The sequence below is a fragment of the Microcaecilia unicolor genome, chromosome 3 (genome assembly GCF_901765095.1).
Source record: "Microcaecilia unicolor chromosome 3, aMicUni1.1, whole genome shotgun sequence".
NCBI lineage: Eukaryota > Metazoa > Chordata > Amphibia > Gymnophiona > Siphonopidae > Microcaecilia > Microcaecilia unicolor.
Genome location: NC_044033.1, coordinates 401567973 through 401573972, shown reverse-complemented (window position 1 = coordinate 401573972; position 6000 = coordinate 401567973).

Sequence of the window (6000 nt, the reverse complement as noted above, 5' to 3'; positions counted from 1 at the left end):
ATGTTAGAGTGAGGAACTGAGAAGCGTGAGGGTTGGATTGGTCATCAACGTGTATGTTAAAGTCTCAGAGAATGAGGGACGGAGATGAGGGTTCGAGAAAAACGGAAAGCCAGGCATCAAAGTCGGTGAAGAAGGAAGAGAGGGATTTATTAGGGGGGAGGTAAATGACTGCCACTCTGAGTGGCAATGGGTAGAATAGTCAGATGGAGTGTGCTTCAAAGGATGAGAAGCAGTGAGATTGCAGTAGGAGGAGAGGTTGGAAACTACAGGAGGGCGAGAGTAGAAGCCCGACGCCTCCACCGCGGCCAGCTGGGTGGGGAGTGTGGGAGAAGAGATAACCTCCATAGCAGAGGGCCGCTACTGAGGCGGAGTCATCAGGGGAGAGCCAAGTTTCAGTTAGGGCGAGCAGTTGACGGGAACGAGAGATGAAGAGATCGTGGGTGAAGGGCAGTTTGTTGCAGACCGAGTGGGCATTCCATAGGGCACATGAGAAGGGGAGGGAGGAGGTGGGAAGGAGGGGAATAGAGACAAGATTGGAGACATCACGGAATCGTTTGCATGGATAGGAGGAGGACAGGTGAGGGGAGCCTGGATTAGGATTAATGTCTCCCGCGGATAGCAAGAGGAGGAGCAAGAGAGTGCGGAGGAGGGTGGGGGAGGTCGGGCGACGAAGACGATGAAGACGGGATGCACTTAGGAGGAATGGTGATGGGTTAATGGCAGGAAGGAAGTGTTGAAGGTTAAGAGCTAGGAAGGAGGAGGGGGACAAGAGAGATGGTGAGGTGGTGGGGGATGGGGTAAATAGGGTATTGCCGTAGCGAGCAGGATGGGAGGGGACAGTGGTGGGCAAAGATTTCCAGCGGTAGACAGCGGTAGGGGAAGGGGAAAAAGATTAGGAAGGGACAGGGCAAGGAAGAGAATGTGGACAGGGGCCATAAGTAGTGATTGAGGTGTAACAGGTGTATGTGTAGTGACTGGGGTGTGAGGCAGATAGATAGAGCAGGAAAGTCAATGGCTGACAAGTTAGCAGGCAGGCTGGAACAGGCTGGTGCAGATGGACAGGAACGAGCAGGGAGACTTGATGGAATTGATGGACTGGAGAGCAGGTAAGTTAGTGGCTGACAAGTTAGCAGGCAAGTAAGTCAATGGCTGACAATCTGGCAGGCGGGCTGGAACAAGCTGGTGCAGATGACTGGAACAGGCAGGGATAAGTTGGATCCGACGAACTGGGACAAGCTGGAGCAGGTAGCTGGATCAAGCAGGGAGAGGCTGGATCAGGTGGACTGGAACAAGCTGGATCGGGCGGACTGGAACAAGCTGGATCAGGCTGGCTGGCACAGCTGAAGCAGAAGGACTGGAGCAGACAGGGAGAAGCTGAGCAGGCGGGTTGGAAGAGGCTGGATCAGATGGCTGGCAAAAATAGGGAGGAGCTGGATCAGGCGGGCTGGAACAGGCTGGTGCAGATGGGCTGGGACGAGCTGGATGAGGTGGATCAGGCGGGCACATTCATCCTAACAGTTCCCTTAAAAACATAATCGCCATTAGATGATAAACTCGCTAGCACCCATTTCATTGGTTTGAGAAACAGGCCTTTTTTACTAGTTTGAAATAAAAGACAATTTGTGAACAATTGGTTCTGGATCCTTATAATTAAGAAAAATCCTAAAATTAGTTTTCTTTTTCCTCTCTCGGAGTATAGGAGACGAGGATGGTTTAATTTGTAGTCTCCTGCTTTTCAGAGGTGTGACTTAGGGTATTTAACAGAACTACTAACATCAGGTATCTTGAATCACACACGCTCTGAAACAGGGAGGGGTAACTTTAAGAGAGTGGGATTGGTTATTTGTAAGAAAACAAACAAATACTTTACAGAGAGAGAGGACAGACATCCACTTAAGTCACCATGAAAAATTGTGCTTGCCTAGAGAGTTTCATAATATGGTGTTATAATCTTCATGTTAAACATTACAAGTCAGGATCCTATGGACTTGGTGTGTATAGACTTTTGGACATTGGAAATGGACTCCCAACATAAGAAGAACATTTTGATAGTAACTGACTATTTTAAAAGGTACGCCTAGGCTTATCCAACTAAGGACCAGAAAGCCCCACACAGTTGCAAAGGGAAAAGTTCTTTTAAATTATAGTTCCCAGCACATATTCATATTGATCAGGGGAGAGACTTTTAAAGCAGGCTCATAAATGCTTCAGGTAGCTGGGATAAGGAAATCACACACCATTCCTTATTACCCCCAGGGAGATCCACAACCTGAAATGTTTTACAGGACACTTCTGAACATGCTGGGTACACTACAATCAATGCAGAAATGAGACTGGAGTCAAAATGTGTGCTATTTGGCGCATGCATATAATTGTATGTATAATAATGCCACAGGATATTCTCCATACTTTCTAATATTTGGGATTGAAGGCAGGCTGCCTGTCGACCTGTGTTTTGGTGTTGCATTAGATGGTTGCTTTCCCCAAACATTTCAAGGGTATGTACAAAAGATAAAAGATAAGCTAAGAGATGCATACAGGTTAGCTGCAGAGTCTGCTTACAAGCTAGGGAAAAAGAATAAACATAGGTATGACCTAAGGGTAAAACAAACTGATCTAGACAAAGGTAAAAGAGTGGTGTTACTGGAAAATTGAGGAATATCTAGAAAGCATAAACTTGTTGATCAATGGAGGTCTACTCTGTATGTAATTGAAGAGAAACTAACAAACTTGCCAGTGTACCGCGTAAAACCAGAAACCACTTATTACCCATAAGGAAAATAGTATTTCCACAGGAAAACACTCAGGGAATCATGAGAACACTACAAACCATATATATAGGAAGTAATAGACAGACATGAAGGGCCAGGGTCAGAGGACAGTTCAGAGTCAAAAGAAACCCCAGAATATTAGCAGAGTGTATCCTAAGAGAACACTGACAGTGAGGGTTCTGAGAATCTAATTGCACCTCAGATACAGGTGGACAAAACAGTAGCTACTTTGACTGCATGCCTAGACAAGAGTCTGAGGTAAGAGAGGAACAAGAGTACTCTTCACACACTAGGATTGATGAAGGCAGTGTGAGTGAAAAAAAACATACAAATGTGAGTCAGAGACTGAGGAGTCTGATACAAATGAAGCACTGAAAGAAACAGGACCTAGAATGTCACAAAGAACTGTGAGGCCTACTTTAAGGTTAACATACAACAAACTTAGATCACCCTGCACAAGTACCTATCAGCTAATACACAGACAGTTGTTTACTTATTGTACCACCAGAACCAAGGAGTGTTGGTAGCCTCTGCTATAAGGTATGATTAAAATTAATCTGTACTGTCTTGTTCAGGACAACAAGAAGGTAAAAAGGGGGAGGGTGAAACCCCCCTCCCCCCGTGTTGAGAATAAGGAGAGAGAAGAAATCCTGGTAAAGTGCTTTTAAAACACAAACAGCTTATTCTTTCTAAGGTGAACTGTCAGCTTGCTTGCCTTAGTAGTGCTGTACAGGCAGTAGCATACCAAAGGCGGGACAGTGAGTGCGGTCTGCCTCTGGAAGCAGGCAGCAAGGGGGTGCGCAGAGCAGGTACATGGCTGTCATCTCTGCAGGTACAGTGCCTCCTCGTCTAACGTTACTTCCTGTTCCAAGGTAAGGGACCGGCAGAGCTAACAGCCACACACCTGCTCCACACACCTCCTTGCTGGAAGGAAAGGTCTGGTGATGAGCTTTGGAAGGGGGGGGGGGTGAGTTGCACTTCAGGGGTGACGCTTTGGGGGTGTATGATGCATTTCAGAGGGAACGAGGCACGGAGGGGGGGGGGGGGGTGTAGTGGTGACCCGCCCCAGGTGGTGAACAGGCTAGGAATGCCACAGTGTACAGGAATGTGGCTGTTAGAATATTGTTACATTTGAGGGGAATAAAGCTTGTGGAACAAATGACGCACACACACTGAATAGAGATGGATCAAATAAAAGGGAATAAAAACCTGCTCCCCATAAGTTTAGTGGAGAGGGAGATTGTTGGCATGGTGGGAATTCACACAGAGAGCGATCAAGTCCTTGGAAGGTGTTTGTCTAGGGTTACCATATGTCCGGATTTACCCGGACATGTCCGGGCAACCAGGCGGGTTTTGCCAATCTGCCCGTTTGTCTGGATTTCTGGACAAACGGGCAGGCTGGTGGGCGGGCCGTCTTTCATGCCCTGAAGAGGTCACTAGACCACCAGGGCAGTAGTAAGGTAAGGTAAGGGGAGGGGAGTGACAGGGAGGGGGGGTGACGAGGTGTGTGACGGGGGGAGGGGAATATATGACAGGGGGCGGAGTGAGGATGTGAAAGGGGCGGGTGGGGTGTGACAGGGGGCGGGATGGGGTGAGTGGTGGGCGGGGCATGTGTCCTCCTTTTGGGGGAACAAAATATGGTAACCTTATATTTGTCTCATGCTAAGCTATCTCTGATAATTCTGGTTGAGATGGAAGACAGTCTTCTAGGAAACCTTGCTTCTGGTGGTTAGAGACTCACTAAGAAACTCTGAACCCTTGCAGAAAAAGTACCCTTGGAGGTGTCTCCTGAAGAACAGAAGCCCTTGGGAGTATTGCTCAAGGCAAGGAAGCCTTTGGGAATAGCTCAGGGCAGAATAAAATGGCCTGGGCGGGCACTATTGGTGTCTGGGGCTGAGAAGAGGAGAAGTAGCCCTCTAGTGAACAACCCTGAAACTGGTGATTGTAGAACCCTATTAAGAGCTGGTGAACCTGAACTCCAGCATGGAGAAACCCCAGAGGCTTCTCTTGAAGAGAGGACCTGTGAGGGACGAAGCCTCCGGGATGCGATCTGCACTAGAGACATAGTGAGGGTAAAGGCCTCTGGGATGCGATTGTCACTAGGGACCCAATGTTGGTGAAAGCCTCTGGGGTGCAATCAGCACTAGGAGCCCGGCAAGGGTGAAGGCTGCCTAGGTGTGGCTAGCAATAGGAGCCCAGTGGAGGAGAACTGCTCCTGGAAGGATAGCCAGTCTTCAGAGCCCAGGGAGAGCTTCCAAGGAGCCACAGCAGAGACAGGCATAACCAGCATGGAAGTCCAGCAGTCACTAGCCCATAAAGTCTCCTGCGGAGGGGTGAGATCTGAGGGGACTGCGAAAGGGTGAACTTGAAAAGAAAGGAAAGTAGGGACCTAGGCCACACAGCTATGCCCACACATCACAACTATTGGTGTTTGTTTATAGTAACTAAGTAATAGATGTCTGTATAAATAGTTCAACAAAACCTGTTTAATTTATTAGCCAGTCCTGTTCACAGCAGTTTTTTTTTTACTTTTCCTTGGGGGAAGAGAGGATAATCGCACCCACTAATGCTTTTCTTCCCCAGGTGGAGGCACTGAGTGCCAAATGAGTAAGGTACCATCGGATACTGCCCTTGGGAGGCTCCAGTTAGGTCAGTCCCTAAATTCAGGAGTTCTCTGTAAGGGGATGTTACACATTTTTAAGACTTTTTTTTATACAGTTCATCTGCAATGCATCCAAATCACAATAGGGTGTGTCAGAGGTATGTTGAAGGTGAGATATGGGCAATCCCAAAACTTGGATGTTTTTCTGCCATAAAGAAACAAGTAAAAAATATTCAGTCCTAAAAGTTAGATGTTTTGGTTTAGACGTGTTTCAATCACTAATAAGTCACCAAAAGCACTAATAAGTCACCAAAAGGTGTCAAACTGTCCAAACGACCACTGAAAAGATTAAGGCATAGCCTCCCCTTACTCGCCCAGTGGTCACTGACCCCCTCCCACACCCCAAAACAGTGAAAGAAACAGTACATACCAGCCTCTGAGAGCTTCAGATATTATAGCCAGTCTTTCCATAGCAGCAATCATGATCTCTGCAATCGCCTAGTAGTTGGTACAGTGAACTGTAGAGAAGGGAATGCAGGCCTATATCTCACTGTAACTGTTCTACTTATGGTGGAAAGTGTGAGCCCTCCAAAACCCACCATAAACCTACAGTACCCACATATAGGT